At 36.3% G+C, this 20,621-nt stretch overlaps 1 protein-coding gene and 1 pseudogene across 3 annotated transcripts in view; both read left to right on the forward strand.

Annotated features, from left to right (window-relative positions):
• The window catches only part of Lrrc4c (leucine rich repeat containing 4C), a 1,301,043-nt gene that overhangs the window by 914,557 nt on the left and 365,865 nt on the right, over nucleotides 1–20,621 (forward strand). The gene's annotated exons all lie outside the window — the stretch shown is intronic.
• LOC102904366 (large ribosomal subunit protein eL21 pseudogene) lies at nucleotides 19,069–19,622 on the forward strand (annotated as a pseudogene).

Below are 20,621 nucleotides of genomic sequence, written 5' to 3' on the forward strand. Positions count from 1 at the left end.
CTCTATGCCCCAAAATACTCTGTCTATTTAGGACAGGCAGGCTGCCCATAAAGGCATATCAAGTTGCCTTAAGACTAAGCACCTGCCCATGTATTAAGGCTGGGCAAGGTAAACTAGTATGAGCACTAAGGTCCCAAAAGCCAGTAAAAGCGTCAGAGACATTCCCTGTTCCCACTGTTAAGAGTCCCACAAGAGGACCAACATACACAACTGTAAGATGTAGAGTTCCTAGGTCAGTCCCATGCAGGCTCCCTGGTTGTCGGTTCAGTTTCTGTGAGCCCAGGTTAGTTGATCTTGTGAGTTTGCCTGTGGTGTCCTTGACCCCTCTGGCTGCTACAATCATTTTTATCTCTCTTCTACAGGATTCCCCAAACTTGTCTTAATGTTAGGCTGTGGGTTTGCACCTGTTTCCATCAGTTTCTGGATGAAGCCTTTCTAATGACAACTGGGCTAATGATGACAATCTGGTCACAGGAGATGGTCAGTTCAAGCCAAATATCCCCTATTGCTAGGAGTCTTAACTGGGATTATCCTTTTATATTCCTGGGACAACTCCCCTGTACCAGGATTTTTCCTGACCCCAAAATGTCCCCTCTTCCTGTAGTCTCTTTCAGTACTGTTCTTCTAGACGCCACCCCCTCCCCATTTTGATCGCTTATGTTCTCATCCCTGCTTGTCCACAATCCACACATGAAATCTCTTCTATTTCTTTCCTCTTCCCAGGAAGATCCAGGCAACTCCCATGAACCTTTTTTGTTACCTTGTCTCTCTGGGAAATGTGGATTGTAGCATAGTTATTTTTTTTTTTATCTTATAGCTAATATCTACATATAAGTGAGCACATACTATGTTAGTCTTTATCGGTCTGGGTTACTTCACTCAGGAGGAGTTTTTTTTCTATTTCCATTCATTTGCCTTCAAATTTTCTGGTGTCCTTGTTTTTAACAGCTGAGTAATACTCCATTGTGTAAATGTAACTTATGTTCTTTATCCATTACTTGGTTGAGGAGATACCTAGGTTGTTTCTAGGTTCTGACTATTACAAATAAAGCTGCTATGAACATAGTTGAGCATGTGCCTTTATATTATGATTGAGCATCCTTTGGGTATATGCCTAAGAGTGGTATAGCTGGGTCTTATGGTAGACTGATTCCCAGTTTTTGAGAAACTGCCACACTGACATCCAAAGTGACTGTCCAAATTTGTGCTTCCACCAGAAATGGAGGAGTGTTCCCCTTGCTCCAAATCCTCATCAGCATTAAGCTATCACTTACTTAGCCATTCCTACAGATGTAATATGGAATCCTAGAATCATTTGATTTGCATTTCACTGATGGCTAAGGATATTGAACATCTCCTTAAATATTTTTTCAGCCATTTGAGATTCTTCTGTTAAGAATTCTCTGTTTAGATCTGTACCCCATTTTTAATTGTATTATTTGGTTTGTTGATGTCCAGTTTCTTGAGTTATTTATATATTTCAGAAATCAGCACTCTATGTCAGGTGTGGGGTTGGTTAAGATCATTTCCCATTCTGCAGGCTGCTGTTTTATAGTACTGATGGTGTTACCCTGGTATCCAACGCACACAAAGACTCAACAAAGAAAGAGAATTAAAGACCATTTCATTCATGAATATTGAGGTAAAAATATTCAATAAAATATTTGTAAAACTAATCCATGGACACATGAAAAAGGTTATCTACCGTGACCAAGTAGGCTTTTTCCCAGAGATGTAGAGATAGTTCAACTTAAGAAAATCTGTCAATGTAATCCACCATATAAATAAAATGAAAGAAAAAAAAACACATCATCATCTCATCTCATTAGATGCTGAAAAGCCTTTGACAAAATCAACCACCCCTTCATGATAAAATTCTTAGAATGATCAGAAATACAAGGTACATACCTGAACATAATAAAAGCAGTATACAGCAAGCAGATTGCCAACATTAAGTTAAATGGAGAGAAAATCAAAGTAATTCCACTAAAATGAGAAAGAAGACAAAGTTGTCCACTCTCTCCATACCTATTCAACATAGCATTTGAAGTTCTACCTAGAGCAATAAGACAACTAAAGGAGATATAGGGGATACAAATTGAAAAAGAAGAAGTCCAAGAATTATTGTTCACAGATGATGAGATAGTATAGATATGCAACCCTAAAAACTCTCCTAGTGAACTCCAATAGCTGATAAACATCTTTTGTGGTGAAGCATGCCTTTAATCCCTGCATTCCGGAGGCAGAGGCAGGCAGATCTCTGTGAGCTCAAGGCCAGCCTGGGCTACAGAGTGAGTTTCATGAAAAGCACAAAGCTACACAGAGAAACTTTGTCTCAAAACAAACAAACAATCAAACAAACAAACAAACAAACAAAAAACAACAACAACAAAACACATCTTTAGTCAAGTGGCTGGATACAAGATTAACTCAAAAAAATCAGTAGACTTCCTATATACAAATGATAAATGGGCTGAGAAAGAAATAAGAGAATCAAAACTCTTTACAATAACCCCAAATAATATAAAATATCTTTGTGTAACTCTAATCAAGCAAGTGAAAGACATGTATGACAAGAACTTCAAGTCGTTGAAGAAAGTGAAGAAGATATCAGAAGATGGAATGATCTCCCATGCTCATAGATTGGTAGGATTAATATAGTAAAAATAGCCATCTTACCAAAAACAATCTACAGATTCAAGACAATCACCATTAAAATTCCAACACAAGCCGGTCGGTGGTGGCACACTCCTTTAGTCCCAGCACTTGGGAGGCAGAGCCAGGTGGATCTCTGTGAGTTGGAGGCCAGCCTGGGCTACCAAGTGAGCTCCAGGAAAGGCACAAAGCTACTCAGAGAAACCCTGTCTCGAAACCGCCCCCAAAAAAAAAAATTCCAACACAATTCTTTACAGACCTTGAAAGGACAATACTCAACTTCATATGGAAAAAAAAAAAAACAGCATAGCTCAAATAATCCTGTACAATAAAGGAACCTCAGGAGGTATCACTATTTCTGATTTCAAGCTTTATTACAGAGCAATAGTAATAAAAACTGCATAGTATTGGCATCAAAACAGACAGATGGGTCAATATAATCTAATTGAAGACCCAGACATTAATCCACACACCTATGGACAACTGATTTTTGACTGGGAAACCAGAACTATACAATGGAAGAAAGAAAATATCTTCAACAAATAGTGTTGATCCAATTTGATATCAGCTTATAGAAGAATGCAAATAGATGCGTATCTATCACCCTGCATAAAACTCAAGTCCAAGTGAATTGAAGACCTCAACATAAATCCAGATACACTGAACCCAACCGAAGGGGAATGGAGAAAAAATAATCTCATAAATATTAGCACATAGACAACTTTCTGCACAGAACACCAATAGTGCATGTACTAAGTTTAACAATTAATAAAAGGGACCTCATGAAATAGAAAAGTTTCTGTAAGGCAAACAAGAGGTGGAGGTTGCTCAGGAGTTCCATCCATAGTTTACCCCCTTGGGTAATGGTACTGGGGAAAAGCTGAAGTGTTTTTATTGGAAGATCAGAGTCACTCATCTCTTAGGCCCCAGAGCAGCAGAATTGAGGACATAGGAATAAAAAATAAAGGAGTTTGGATCTTGTCTTCCTTTAAAAGTCTCATCCTCTTTTCAGATACAGAGAATCCTCTTAGTGTTGCATATATATATATATATATATATATATATATATATATATATTCTTAGTGTTGCATATATATATATATATATATATATATATATATATATCAGTACAGAACCATCTATGAGTGAGAGACAGAGAGGCAGAGGTAGCTAACATGTGAAGTTGAAAAAACAGTGGGTATAGGGGAAAATTTGAAGGGGGGGCACTGGGAATGAATTTCATCAAAGTGCATTAATTATAACATGTATAAAATTCTCAACAAAAATAATAGTATAACTATTTACAAATTCAGAAAACAGAGTAACCATTAAACATTATTTTTTATTTTAAAAATTACTTTTCTTTAATGATCTTGCTAGTTTATACTTGTAAATGTGGATATTAAGAAGATATAGGGAACATGCATGCATGCATCCTCTGAAGGATCAGACTAAAAGTTGTCCCATAGACACTCAGAATTTTATTAGAAAAGCTAAGCTTCACATTGTGTTGTGTCAAATGTTTGCTAATATACAGTAATACTTTCAGAAGCAGGAATTTTGAAAAAGGTGAGTACTTTATTTAATAATGAGGAAAAAGCAAAAATTAAATTAAAAACACAACTTTGTAAATAAGCTTTCACTTCTGCAATTAAATAATTGTGGCAAAAACTGAATTTTAACTTTATTTATTTATCCATATTTATACATTTATTCAACTCAACCTATATTTATTGGAAACATTGCAGGACCTTTTTACATGTATTTGTGCATGTGGTATACATGTATATGTTTTCATGTTTGTGGGTACTTATGTGGGTGTGTATGTCTGGGGTTGTGGAGGTATCAGGCTAACATTAGACATCTGTTACCTCCTCTCTACCTCATTCATTGAGGCAGGATCTCTCAATTGAACCTACAACTTACCTAGCTGGATAATCTAGATATTCAGTTTGCTCCAGAGATCCTGACTCTTCTTTGCAAGCACTGGGACTAGAAGTGGGATGCCACAGGTTTACATGGTTTTTGATGACCCAAACTGCAGACTTCACACTTGCACAGGAAACACTGTCCACTAAGCCATTTCCCTTAGCCCATAAGAAAATTTTGACACAAAAGTGAGATCAAAATAAGGAAGAGTAATTACTTTCTATATAGTTTTAACATATAAGTTTCAATGTATGTGTTTTCTTTTAATCTAATTGTGGCTACTTGTCAGAGATCCCACATAGTGTGTGTACTTTGTAAACATGTATTAAATATATCCTGTTCACACACTTAATATTGAAGCAGAAACACAAAATTCAGTTTCCAGAACTATCCTAGCAAGCTTGCTTAAAATACATGTTCAAGGTTCTGGCAAAACCTCAAAGTTCAATGGACTAAGGTTCTTGCTGCTAATCATGATATAAGTTTGAATCCCAAAACCTATGTAGTAGAAGGATAGGATAGGATAGCTTCCTACAAGTTGCTCTCTGAGTTCCACATGGAGTGTAATATACACCTGATCATGTGCACAATTACATGCTCACTCACACATAATAAATATTTCCATGTAAATAAATTGGAAAAGATACATATTCAAATGTACAAAATAGTAAACAAAAATCTAGATTTGTAAACTGTTGGAGTCAAGTGGTGGTTATGGAAGGATATAAGGAAATATCCTTTATTGTGATTTCTTTTTTAAAAAATATTTTTATTTTATAATTAATTTAATTTTACATACGAGCCACGGATTCCCCTGTTCTCCCTACTCCAACTCCTCCAGCTTTACCCCCCAATTCACCTCCCATTCCCACCTCTTCCAAGGCAAGTTCTTCCCTGGGGATTCAGCCCAGCCTAGTAGATTCAACTGAGGCAGGTCCAGTCCCCTCCTTCCTACACCAAGGCTGAGCAAAGTGTCTCAGCATAGGACCTAGGTTTCAAAAAGCCAGCTCATGCACCAAGGACAGGTCCAGGTTCACTGCCTGGGGGCCCCCTAAACAGTTCAAGCTCATCAACTGTCTCACTTATCCAGAGGGCCTGGTCCAGTTTCATGGGGGATCCTCAGCTATTGGTTCATAGTTCATGTGTTACCACTAGTTTGGCTACTTGTCCCTGTGCTTTTTTCAATCATGGTCTCGATATCTCTTGTTCATATAATCCCTCCTGTCTCTCGCTGATTGGACTCCTGGAGGTCCACCTGAGACTTGGCCGTGGATCTCTGCATCTGCTTCTATCAGTCACTGCATGAGAGTTCTATCACTACAGTTAGGGTGTTTGGCCATCCAATCACCAGAGTAGGTCAGCTCAGGCACTCTCTCGACCACTGCCAGTAGTCTATAGTGGAGCTATCTTTGTGGATTTCTGGGGACCTCTCTAGCACTCTGCTTCTTCCTATTCCCATGAGGTCTTCATTTATAATTTCATTTCTTAACTGCCTTTTGAGATATCTGGGTTAAATCTGGCCCTCGTGTATGCTGTTTAATTTATATGTTCCTGGTATAATGTTATGAATTGGAGTGAAGGAAATGAATAAAACCTGTCATCATGGATAATTCAAATATGAAATACCTTAGCATGGAATAAAGTATTTTCAGGATTATTTGGAGTTTTATTGTTACCATCTAGAGGACTTGATCATGTTCATTTTCTATGCTAATTAAGGAATTAGAAGGTGGGAAAAAGCTCTCCTCTTCTATTTAGTTGTTGTTTCAAATGACTTGAGATAGAGTAGAAGGAGATAAATTATCTTTCTCAAGTGTTTAAACATAATAATTCTGTTTGTCATTTTCTACATCGTAGAATATATTTTTTCCTACCTTTAGAGTTTTCTTTCAGCTCATTGGGAGTTGGGTGTGTAGTTTCTGAAATCTGAAAAAGAACCTCAATTGAAGGACCAATTTCTTTAGTTTCTCTGTGACTGTGGATATCTACTTAATATCTGGAAATTCACTTCCCACATCCCTAATGAGGGTGCTGATAATAGCATAAACATTTTACAGCATCATGACTCACAGATAATGAAATGTGTGAAAGTACTTAGGAAAATATAAACAACTAAGGATGGATACACATATATGTGTGTGTGTGTGTATATATATATATATATATATATATATATATATATATATATATATATAATTTTCTGTAAGTCATAATGAAGAAATGTTTGCAGTCAGAGTCCCAATGCTGTTTTTAAATAAGCATATCAAACTGAAACAAAAAATGCAGTTTTACTGTTATGAACAGTGTTAAAGATAAATTCATAATCCAATATACTCTTGTAATTTTAATGGGTTCTGACACTACTTTTTTTCCTAATGAATTCCAATCTCTCTCAATGGAGGAGGCAAATTTTGCAATCATGTACTAGTAGATAAACATTCCAAAATTCCCTTTATAACCATAAAATGCATTTTTGACAACTTAAAAGAATTATGTTCTCTGAATCTTCAGGTATCAGATTCTAGAATATATTTTTTTCTTAACTGGTCCCAGGATATGCCTTTATTTATGACAAAAACATGAAAATCTATACTTAGGAAGGTATTCAAAATGCTCACATTTTATCATTCTGTAGAATTTGGCAGATTGTGAGAAGAAATGTATCATGTATTAAGACTGTATTATAACCAATTGTCTGCTTAATGCTGTATGCATGCAAAAGGGTTATAAAAAGAACCAGAATTTATAATACATGCCAGGGAAACTGGAGCCTAAAACCATTTCTTCATTTCTATAGATGATACATGCTATGGTGGAAAGCTCTGAGAGGAAATTGCTGGTTATGGGAATGTACACTGAGAATAGTGTCTGAGGAGCAGACATGGGAAGGCACAACCAACACAGTTGTATGCAGATGCCATTATGACGTCATGAAACTAAATTAAAAGTCCTAAGTGTAGAAAAGAGTGAGTAAGGTGGAAGAGTTTTGATACTGCTGAGTGGGACAGAGGAGAGGGTAGACGTGAGAATAATTGGAATAAACATTATACATGTATGGAATTGCTAAAGAACAAATTTAATTTAATAAAAGAAAAAGGTATAGTGCAGGGTATTTCTGAAATGGGCTCCATCATTCCTATAATCCTGGTCTGCTGAACGGTAAGACCATTGTCTTTCTCATCAGTGAATAAAGAGTTCTTTACATTATTAGTTATTCAAATAACTAATTATCATTCAAATAACTAATAATGATTTGAGAACTTAATGTTTGAGAGATTAACTTTGCACTGCGGGGTATGGAGCACCTTAAATCTATTGTAATGCTTTAAATGTGAAACAAATACAAAGTGAAGAATATCATTAGTCTTATTTTTCTTTTGCATGTGCAAATAAATGTCTTGTGATTGCTGAAACACATACACATATATGCGCATACACACATATATGCACACACAAACAAACAAAACTAAAACAAACAATTCCACTCAAAGGTCAACAAAAATACTTGTTGCAAACTTCATGGCTTAAAACAAGAGAAATGCATAGAAATGTGTCTAATATACCTGTCCTCTCGCAGGTTGCCAAAAATCAATCACCATTTGCAGAGGGTCCACTCTAGGTCTGTATCAGCATCCAGTCGAGTAGCTGAAAGCATTCTTTGCTTGGTGGAGCATCCCTCCATATCTATCTCCATAGTCAAAATGATCATTGATACCCTAATCATTCTCTGCCTTTCTCTTATAATACACGAGACTATATGTAGCAAACCCAGGATAGCCCTGGCTAAAGTCTCATTTCAATGTCCTTGATTTTATTGCATTTGCAAAGTTCTTTTTGCCTGAGAAGTTATTCTTCAAGTACCAAGTGGGGTATAGATGTTATTTGAGGCATATTTCTCCATTATGAGCTACAAATTGTATTGGTTTTCATTCTTTGCACAAGAGTCTTCAAAACATCATGTGCAGTTTGGTTTGCATTCTATCAAGAGTCACAAATTTCAGGTTCTACCAGTATTTATGGTTATAAGCTTCACTAATTTGTTAAGGTAAGCTCTCTCACTTTGAAAAGGTCCTAATGCTAGACTTCTAATAATGGAGAACTAGTTATTAGCAAAGGTTTTAGCTTTGAGTTCATACGGGGACTTGAAATAGTATTGTTGTGTAATATTGTTTCCATATATAGGCTGAGTTTCTTCTGAAAAAGGAATTATACCACACAACCTAAGCATAAAAAACACATTCCTAAAATGAGAAGCAGAGGAGTATGGAGAGAATAGTTTATTGCTTATTCATACTAATTTTCATCATGAAGGCTTGTTGAAACAGCCCACTGGTGGCACATATGTGGGTGTGTTTGTGTTTCTCTCTTTTGTTTTAATTATCACCTCTATTTATTACATTTTTTGAAAATCAAATCTAGACTTTTTGTTTTTCCTTTTTATGCTAAATTATATCAAACTTAGCCAGGAAATGCCCTTTCAAGCTGCTTTCTGCGTCTTATTGAAATATTTCCTACAGTTCTAGGAGTTTGAATTGTTCCTCCAGAAGGCTTACATGCTCATGGTTTGCCCTTCAAGGCTTGTTCAAAGGTGGATTGGGGTAAAGATACAGGATCATGAAGACTCTGATTTATGAGTACATTATCTGCAGAGGGATTCACAAACTCCTGGCATCATTGGAAGGCAGAAGAACCTGAGAGGGACCTGAGAACAGAAAGGAGGTCATTGGTGGCATGCTTTTGAAAGACATGCTTTGGCTCTGCCCCCTTCCTTTATTTCTCTTTGCTGCCTTTCTTTACACACGCTCCTGCCACAATGGTGGACTGTCTTATGCACAACAGAGGATGCAGTTGACCATGGACCACAACCTTTGAAACCTTGAGCCTCAGTAAAAGTTTCTTCCTTCTAAATTATATACAGCAGATCTTTTGTCACAAATACAAAAGGTTGATCAACACAGCTCCTGAGTAGGATTGAGCCCTTCCTGATCTCAGGCACAATAAAAAATCCCCAGGTTCACTTTTATTTTTCCTTTAAACGTCATTTTTTTTCTGAATTTCCTGAAATATATTTTGATTATATTCTTTCCTTCCTCCAGATCTTCCCACGTCCTTGTCCAATTCCCTATCTACTCAGCTTCATGTACTTTTCCTTTAAAACCAAACCAAACTCTCTCTCTCTCTCTCTCTCTCTCTCTCTCTCTCTCTCTCTCTCTCTCTCTCTCTCCAAATAATTAAACATAATTAATTAGATAGGTTTTGGAAAGCACTTCTGCGCCGGGGGCTCCCTGGGTTGTGCTTGATACACCCCGTGTCACTCCACTAAAGAAAATTAGCTCCTTTTCCTTTTCCCAGAAGATAGCAATTGCAAATATTCCTGGTTAAGGGTGGGATTTTATGCCCATTTCCCATCCTTCATGCTTGGATTTTGTCTAGCTTGAGCTTGTGTAGGCCTTGTGCATGCTGTCATGGTCTCTGTATTAACCTTGCTATACCTTAAAAATATTCTTCCTGGGCTAGTTTGTCTTTTTCATTTCTTTTGAAAACCTCCCAAAAAGGTAGACTGAAAAAATGTCTTGTTTGTTTGCTTAATGTATATTAAGTTGAATATGCAAAAAATGCAGCATTGTTTTCATACCCATATTGATGGGTATTAGATTTTTAAAAAATCTGTATAAATTCTGATAAGACAAAATTCCCACATGGAGCAAGAAGATTAGCCTGAATTCCCTGTCCTGAGATGTTGGTAATTATTAGCTGAATGAGAGTTATGCCCGATAATAGGTCTAGCATATCCTAATAGATGACCATACATCTAAGAGTCTTTTGTCAATACAATGGCCTTCATGGGTGTTTTGTTTCTTTAAAAGAGGACATAAAGTTAAGTGTATATGGAATTATGAGTGATTCTGTGAGAAGTAAGGGAGGGAATGAATGAATGGATGTGGTCAACATATGATGTATAAAATTCTTAAAGGTTATTATATATGTAATATATAGCATATGTTAATGCTGCAATGAATAATTAGGTGTGTATGCAGTTTTATACTTTTGATAATTTACCTTGAAGATAGATTCATAAAAGTTGCACTACAGAATCAAAGAGCAGTAATAGGTTTCTAAGATACTTGAGTTGTTTGTTTTTAGTGTGAGATTTTACTTTATTATATTTTATGTTCTTAACACATTTTAGACTAGGTGGTGGTGGCGCACGCCTTTAATCCCAGCACTTGGGAGGCAGAGCCAGGCTGATCTCTGTGAGTGCAAGGCCAGCCTAGGCTACAGAGTGAGTTCCAGGAAAGGCACAAAGCTACCCAGAGAAACCCTGTCTCAAAAAATAAAATTAGTTAGCACATATTAATTACACATAATCACAATATTCATGAAAATATTTTCATAAATATACATAATATATTTCAATCAGTTTATGGACTACAGTTGCTGTTTCCTCTAAGCATTCATAATTGTATGTGATCAAATAAAAGTTTTTGACAAATTTATAAATGTGGTATATGATTTTTATTTTAATTTATATATTATTTATGGAATTGTATCACTTTTCATATGCATTTTAGAACTATTTACTCTATCATCAGTAATTTTATCTGTGGAAATTTCAGTTTTTTAATAGCTAGTTCTCATAATATGTATTATTTTTGTTTCTAAGAAATAATATTATTAGTAAATTTGAAATTTATTGTTCATCTTCTTCATTAAGCTGCCTTTAAAATAATTTTAGCTAATTGTGCCTCAATATGTCATTGTGTGGAATGTACTTTCCCTTAGTTACCTAATAATTTATTTTAAAAGTAATTTTGTCTTTTCTTGCTTTTTTTTTTTTTTGTGGTCAGAATCTGTTTCAGTCTTCCTTAATTCTGTCCCGTTTTGTTAAGAGTTTTTGAGTGACTGATGTGATTTCTTTTTTTGGACATCTGCATTAGATTTATTCTTCTGCTCGTTTTATTTGAATTGATCCTCTGAGATATGGGTTATGTTACAGAATGGCTGGTGGAACTTGGATAGTCATTTTGGCTGATACATCAGGAATCTAAACAGAGGCGAGCTCTTTGTCACTTCCTTTCTTGCATACCTACCCTCGCCCACCCCTACACACCAACTCTCAACCCCACCTACCCTCAACCCACCCCACTTCCAACACATAATACTGGGTATTTAGAATACTTAGGAATTCTCTTGTTCATACTACCCATGTCATTCCTCAAGATGACACTCTTTGTTGAAGCTGTTTCCAGCCAAACTGCTGTCTTTCAGGAAATGATACCTTGAGACCTTCAAGATTTCCTGCCAGCTAGACACAGCCTCTTTACCTTAACCCAGCCCTAGGTGGACCACTTTCATGTGCATGTGAAAGTCTGGCACCCAGCATCTTTTACCCCGGCATACAACTTGTGCTTGTCCCTGTCCTGTACTCATTGAAAGGGCAGTGGAATAATGTGTAGGTGAGTGGAGATTTTCTCTGTGAATGTACCATTGACATGACACATCAGTATGCCAACGGCACTTACATAAAAACTTTACTGAAAGTTTCATTTACTTCTCATGTCTCTTTGTCTGCAGTATTTGATGGGTCTTTCTTTATTATCCCCTTACAGAATTTAATTTAGTTTCTTTAGAACCTGATTTTTCTGATGGATTTTAAATAATCATTTTCCCTCTAATTTATTGTCCTTTTCTAATTGTTAGAAGGAACAACTGTCCCCTTTAACTTGTACTTAATCTGAAAGCTCAAAGAATGTATTTCAAAGGACCACCTCTACCAACAATAGAAAATTTACTAAAAGTATCCATTCATTTTTTAATGTTTTTACTGGATTACTGGCCTATGGTCTTTGGACAATCTGGTTTGAATGACGGGTGCTGTTCTTTGTTATAATGAATTCATGTGAGGATGCCTAGGTATATTCCTCTGACGATATAGTAGGAGTCCTGAGTAACAGAAGGCCATTCCTGAATCAAACGTCATGTTCAAGCTGTGGGGTAGTGCACATCTTTAATTTCAGCCCTTGGGAGACAGAGGCCAGCTGTTTTCTTTGAGTTCTAGGTCAGGCAATGCTACACCACAGGACTCTCTCAAAAAAACAAAGCAAATACTCACATACAATTATCACTCAACTAACAAGTGAAATTGACTTCTCTAATAAAACAGTGGAGGGTTAAACATGAGAAACTTTGCATCCTTATCCACCTTGGGTGAAAGAGAGGTGGGCACCAATAAGCATTCTTTGATTGGTGCTTCCTAACTTAGTCATTTCATAAATATTATTTAACTGAACTTCCACAACATCCCTACCAGGTAGAGGTAGTAAACCTTATCCCTCAAACAGATACAGGCACTGCCACTTGCCAACTCACATGACTATCCTATTAGCTATCCCTTGAGCATCTAATACCCAAGATTTCATCTTTCTTCCTACTTTTGATTCATCTGATATTTTAAGTCTTTCATAATAGGCAAAGTAGCAAACATATCACAAACGAATAAATACCCACCCAAAAAATAATCATTCTGCTTCTTGTAAATGAAACTGTTGAATGAAACCATATTTTATAGAGTCTGTGAAAAGTAATCCCTATGCAAAAGGGATTATTTATATTCAGCAGAAATGAGAAGGTGTTTACTTCCTGGGCTCTTTGGAGCATTCATTAATATTATCCCAGTGGTGGCCATTTCTTAACTGGGAGTTAGATGCTCTGCACCTGATATTCCAGAGACTTTAAAAGTAAAAAGTGTAAAGTTTAATATGCAGTGTATGCTTTAGCTAGTAAGATAATATTATGTTTGCTTATTCTCTGGAAAATCATCAAAATATTTGCTCATATTCCTGGCCATTAACCACAAGAAACAATATTAAATGACAGATGACTGTGGAACTAGACACAAATAAGTGCCCATTGGAATGTCTTACAAAAAAGGGAAAAGTACCTAGCTTTAAACACGATAGTGTGCAAAAGATTTAATTTAAGGTAACTAGATTGACTAGTACAATCAAACTCATCACCATATAACATAGAACTCGGTGAACTATCCCTGAATACAATTACTGAGGAGCTCCTTTGTGCAGGATATATTAAAAAAATACCATCTCATGTATTTCTAAACTATCCCATAGACATAAGAGGAGAAACTGAGACTTCGGAAGTTTTACAAAGCAAGGACAGAAAAACTTGCACATTATTACATGCTCAGCAAGTTACAATTCCAGGATTTTGACTCAGTTGTATCTGATATGGAACATCCATCTCTACACCTGATATATATCTATATACATGGCTATTCTCTCTAGTTAAATGTCAGCTTGACACAAGCTAGAGTTATCTGAAAGGAGGAAATCTCAATTGAAAAAAAAATGTGTCTATGAGATCTGGCTCTAGGGCATTTTCTTAATTACTAATTGATGGTGGAGGGCCCAGCCCATTGTGGATGGTGCCATTCCTGTACTGGTGGTCCTGGTTTCTATAAGAAAGCACGATTAATATATTCATAGGTCAGTGCCTAACCCAATAATCATCAGAGAGTTTCCCACTGGCAGCTGATGGGAGATGATTCAGAGTCCCACATGGGAAAATTAGGTGGAGAGAGAGCCAAAATTGGAGATCACTATTGGGTCCTCCCCTTTGGAGCTCTGAGAACCCATGGAAGAATTGTAGGAGCCAGATGGGTCAAGGATATCTGGAGAATGTGACCCACAAAATTAACTAAGGGGCTCATAGGGGCTCACAGAGACTAAAATGGCAATCATGGAGCCTACATAGATGTGAGCTAGATTCTATTCCTATATATTATGATTGTTTTTGTGAGAGTCCTGACACTGGGAGTGGAGGTGTCTCTGACTCTTTGCCAACTCTTGAGACCCTTTTTCTTCTACTGGGTTGCCTCATCCAACCTTGATATGAGGGTTTGTGCCTAATCTTATTATAGCTTGTTGTTTTGTATTAGGTTAATATCCCTGGGAGGCCTGATCTTTTATGAAGGGAAATGGATTAGTGGGTCTGGGGGAGAGAGGAGGTAGGGGCAAGCAGAAACTGGAAGGGGTGGAGGGAGGGGAAGCTGCAGTCCTCCAGATGTACTGGAAACAAACCAACAAATAAGTTAACAAACATTTTTTTAAAAAGCAAGCTTCACAAGTCATCATGGGCAAGCCAATAAGTATTACTCCTTCATAGTCTCTGCCTAGTTCCTGCCTCCAGTTAGCTACCCTGCTTGAGTTCCTGTCTTGATTTCCTCTAATGATGAACTATGATATAGAAGCAAAAGCTGAAAAATGCTTTCTTCCCCAAGTTGCTTTGGTCATGATATTTCACCACAGCAATGGTAACTCTGACTAAGACAGACACACTTAAATATAAACAATGTTAATAAAGGACATTGCTTTCTGCTATTTTTATCTATCATCTATCTATCTATCTATCTATCTATCTATCTATCTATCTATCTATCTATCTATCTATTTTAATGGGAAATTTTCTTTATGGTCATTGAGTTTGCTTTAATTCTGTCCTGGTATTTGGCTTAATTGTTTCTTTGATATAGAATTAGAGCTCTTCAAGGAAAAACAATCTGAACAGAATAACTATTTGTTTGTATTGCCAGTAGATGCAAGGAACAAAAGAGGTCATGTTTGTTAATCAAAATGCCTTTGTTACACAGATGCAAAAGAAAGGTTGTCCTAGATCAAGGTGATGAATCAGTAGGCTGGAGCCTTAGTTTTCAGCATTAAACCTGACATATTTCATGACTGAGAAAGTTCTATACTGACCTTTAATTTCAAGCCCTTCATTATTTCTACCACCTCCATACCAAATCATCAAAAATACACCAAACTTTGGATTTCCTTTCTTGAGGAAGAAATTAGGAATTGACTTCAATTATGTATGCTAGAGGGACAATGAAAATACTTGCATATCTTGAGAACAAAATTAATGTAACCATACTTCCATCCTAAGATTTTTACAAAGAAACCAATCAAAACAAGGTACTACAGACAGTAAGTAGCTGCTTAATAGAGAGGCAAGTAGACTGTCTTAGTTCTTTAATGTCATCCTCCAAACTCTGTTCTGAAAAACAGGCTTTCTTCCTGTCCAGTTAATTTATATATACACCTATATACATATATATATGTGTGTGTATGGATATGATATATATATATATATATATATAGAGAGAGAGAGAGAGAGAGAGAATTTATGATAATTACTAATAATTTCAAGTGATACCAATTCAAAGTCTTCCTTTTTTGGATGAACCACAGAAAACTAAAGAAACAAGATGGAGAGTAATGTGAGTGGAATGGACTGTTCATCGTTGACTTGGGTAAATCAGACTGCTGTGGTCTTTGAACCTGAACCAAATGGAATTATTGCTGGAATTTAACAGAAAATTTTTCCTTTTAAAAACTATCAATACATAATTCTTGTACTGTGTGTACCTTGGTGGCAAGAATTACTAAAGCTCTTGCATGAATGTTAATTAGGTTATCCCCTACAGGATACATTAGAAAACATTTTATAGAATGCCTATAAAATGAAAGGTATTTAAACAAATTATATAATTTATGGACACCTTTATTTGCTTCAAATAAGTTCTACTCTTTATCATTTTAATGCTTTATGGGGTTGGTTGGCTAACATTGGAACATTATTCTAATTTTATAAAAGACTATGTTAGAAAGAACAGATTTGAAACTGGTTATTTTCTTTTTTCAAATCTATGTTCTTGAATTCAATCTTCCATTATTAGATTATAACTTAAGAATCTATATTACATTGTAAACAGTAATACTTCACACAAATTGAACTAGGAGTATGCTTGCAAACATTCCCCTACTATTCTACACATCTTTCCTTTTTCGCTGAATACCCATCCTACTTCAGTGCCAGAAGTCTTTATACATAGAGGGCAGGCAATGGTCTCAGGACACAATTTGTTCTGGCATAAAACAGTGTGTTCCTTCTTTTAATACTTAACTTAATGTCAGTTTGGGAATTAGTTATAACGTAACAGTCTTTTTCAGGAGATGAAATAGGACTGAGGAGATTGCATAGTTGTTAAATATCTTGCCTAGCAAGCAAGAGGCTCTGATTTCAATACCCAGAGCCGATGTGAAAAATCACTGTGTGATTGTAATCCCAGTGCCTGAGAAGCAGAGACGAACACATCTGTGGTACTCTCTGGCCAGATAATCTAGCTACTCCATTAGCTCTAAGCCAGCACAAGACCACAAGACAGTTTCAAAAAGAGACAAAAAAACAAATAAATAAAAACTGACAAATGGCACTTGAATAATCTCTCTCTCTCTCTCTCTCTCTCTCTCTCTCTCTCTCTCTCTCTCTCTCACACACACACACACACACACACACATACAAACACACACACACACACACACATACACACACACGTACACACGCACGCACGTGCATGCTCACGCAAGTATACCTAGACTATTGCCTCTTTGAGGGTTGATTTTGTGTTTTCATAGACTTAATGTCTACTTGCACTTGTTTGGTAAAAAGGCAACTAGGACATTGTTGTGACGGTTGTGGTGGTATTGTGTTCCTCAAAATATTGTGTACCCTAATAAACTTATCTGGGGTCAGAGAACAGAACAGCCACTAGATATAGAGGCCAGAAAATAGTGGCACACACACTTTTAATCCTATTATTCCAGAGGCAGAGATCTGTCTGGATCTCTGAGTTCAAGGCCACACTGGAAACAGCTGGCATGGTGACTCACACGCCTTTAATCCCAGAGAGTGAGCCTTTAATCCCAGGGAGTAATGGCAGAAAGCAGAAAGATGTATAAGGCATGAAGACCAGAAACTAGAAGTATTTGGCTGGTTAAGCTTTTAGGCTTTGAGCAGCACAGTTCAGCTGAGATTCATTCTAAATGAGGACTGAGAGACTTCCAGTCTGAGGAAACAGGATCAGCTGAGGAATTGGCAAGGTGAGATGGCTGTGTCTTGTTATGTCTCTCTGATCTTCCAGTATTCACCCCAATACCTGGTTCCCAGGTTTGATTTTTATTAATAAGACCTGTTAAGATTAGTGCTACAGATGGTATCTTTTTAGATGAGAATAATGTGTAAATCAATAATAAAGAAATAAAAGGGCACAGGTAACTATAGATGGAACAGTATTATCTTTATTTGCAGACCATAGGATCTAACAGATAGGATACTCTGCATATTCCAGATTGAAAATATGAGAACTAATAAATACTTTCATCAAAATACCTGAATATAAACCCAAACTACTAGATGTAATAACCTTTCTGCAAAAAAAATACAATAAAATAAAAGAAGAAATTTAAAAGATGCTAAAATGTAGCAAGATCTCCTATGATCACAAACTGGAAGAATTAATGTTAGAAAAATAGCAAAATTATCTAAAGTTCTGTACAGACTTGATAACATCATCAAAATTCCAATGACATTCCTCACACCAATAGTAAAAATATTCTGAAGTTCATTTGGAAGCACAGAAGACTGAATAAACAAAGACTAGAATTTTGTAGCATTCCAACACATTCAGTGTTCTACAATTGCCTGTTAACTCTGGTTTCAAAGAGTTTGATGCCCTCTTCTGACCTCCGCATACACCCACACACACGGTACACACATACACACAAACACATACATGTTTTAAAAAAAGAAATTTGAAGCAAAATTATTTGGTGGAATGAAGGTGAACCATACAAGGGAGGAAGAGTATAAAGAGAGGGTTAGATAAGATATGAATTTGATCAAAGGACTTAAAAAATATCCCTATATAAACAGTAATATGTTAAATGGATGTATACTAATAAAATGTAAAGTAATGAACAGAATTTTCAGTCTACTGCTAAACCCTGAAAAATGATGAATAAGGCTATTTTTCCTTCTTAGTATATTATAATTCATGCATATTTTGGTGTATACAGCCTTAGCTTATTTAACTTAATAAAAAAGGATTAGCAAAATAGTTAATATACAGGAGAAAGTTCTATCCCCTTCCAACTACATTGCAAAATATACCCAGGTCTCAGACTGTCAAGATAAGTAAATACTCCCTGTTTTTACAAATACAGCAGCACCTGTCCACAGCCTGATCATGCACATTTAAACTTCCTACTAAAAAGTTTAAAATAACAAATGCATTGCTATGTAATTGTCTATTTATACTTACTGTACCCTAACAATCTATTAGATTCTGTTTCAAGGCATGCTATCAAATATCTTGCTCTTTTAATTCTTGATATAAAATGAGCTCTAATATGACCATGTTCTCCACTGTAGAGAACACTGTGTGTTCTCCGGTTAACATCAAGCTACTGTGCCTCAGTTGTAGGGTTTGAAAGCTGGTTCTCCTCTACTTCATAATGACATTTACTACTACAAGTGAAATGGTGATGGACAGCTTTCAGGCCCCCAGCACTTCTTTAGTAATTGGTATTGCCTTTCAGTCCACTTAAGAATAATAGTAATGGCCTTTTCGGCCGCGGCAGCCATCTTCCAGTAACTCGCCAGAATGATGAACACAAAGGGAAAGAGGAGGGGGACCCGCTATATGTTCTCCAGGCCTTTTAGGAAGCATGGAGTTGTTCCTTTGGCCACTTACATGCGAATCTACAAGAAAGGTGATATTGTAGACATCAAGGGAATGGGCACTGTTCAAAAAGGAATGCCTCATAAGTGTTACCATGGCAAAACCGGAAGAGTCTACAATGTCACCCAGCATGCCGTGGGCATCATTGTAAACAAGCAAGTTAAGGGCAAGATTCTTGCCAAGAGAATTAACGTGCGGATTGAGCACATCAAGCACTCTAAGAGCCGAGACAGCTTCCTCAAGCGGGTGAAGGAGAACGACCAGAAGAAAAAGGAAGCCAAGGAGAAGGGCACCTGGGTTCAGCTGAAGCGCCAGCCTGCCCCACCCAGAGAAGCACACTTTGTGAGGACTAACGGGAAGGAGCCTGAGCTGCTGGAGCCCATTCCATACGAATTCATGGCCTAATGTACAAAAAGAAATAAAAGACCTGGACTTTAAAGGGCGTTTCTTAAAAAAAAAAAAAAAAAGAATAATAGTAATGGCAAATAAAAGGAAGTAAATTCTAAAGGAACACAGTAAAATGCTAAAGAATGGAATGACAGAGGGAAAAGACCTTAAGACCTTACAGAAAAAAAAGATATAATATTTTAGGGTTTCCTTGGGAATTTTCACCTCTTACCCAAGCATGCCACTTCTCTCCACCCCACCCCAATCTTTTATCAGAGTTCAAAATCATTAATAAATAATTTGAAAATGCTTAAGAATGTCTCAATCATTATCACAAAATGTGTAGATAATTTTTTCATCCGTAATGGCTCTGTGGCTGCATCTTTTTCTTTGAAGAAAATAAAAACTCATACAAATCAATTCAAACGTCCATGCCTCATCAAGCAAAAGAACAGTTTATGAAAATATAAATGATCATATATTCATTTGGTAAATTAAACACAACACATCCAGACCCATGACTTCAAAGTATTGTGGCTTAAACTAAAATGAACAAAACTTGATTAGGAGGGAAGGGAAGAATTAAGGAATAGTATACATAATAGAAATTACTTAGACTTTTTTGATGAAGGCATCATTACAATATCTTTTATTTGAGTTTGTGCATTAGTTTAGCAATCAACTGGTATGCTCTCGTTTAATATCAGAGACTACCTTGTCTTTAGTAATGCATTCAGACAATAATCATCTTCCATAATTTTATATGACCTTCCTCTATTTAAGTCATGTCTCTGTGACTGTGTAATATGCAAAGTGAAGGTGATAAGATAAATGCACAAAATTACTTTGAAAATGAGATGAAAAACACTGGCAACATGACTTGCAGCATGACTCTCTATACTATAGTAAGCATTCTGTAATTATTAGTAGTTCTCTGTGTTTATTTATCAGCAAAATGTTTTGTGAATATTTCTTGCTTGTTAATACTCTAAGGCAAAGATTATAGAACTCAGTGGAGTGCCTGGAACACCCCTATAAGTGCTACAGATAC

This window comes from Peromyscus maniculatus, chromosome 4, assembly GCF_049852395.1.
Source record: "Peromyscus maniculatus bairdii isolate BWxNUB_F1_BW_parent chromosome 4, HU_Pman_BW_mat_3.1, whole genome shotgun sequence".
NCBI classification, from domain to species: domain Eukaryota; kingdom Metazoa; phylum Chordata; class Mammalia; order Rodentia; family Cricetidae; genus Peromyscus; species Peromyscus maniculatus.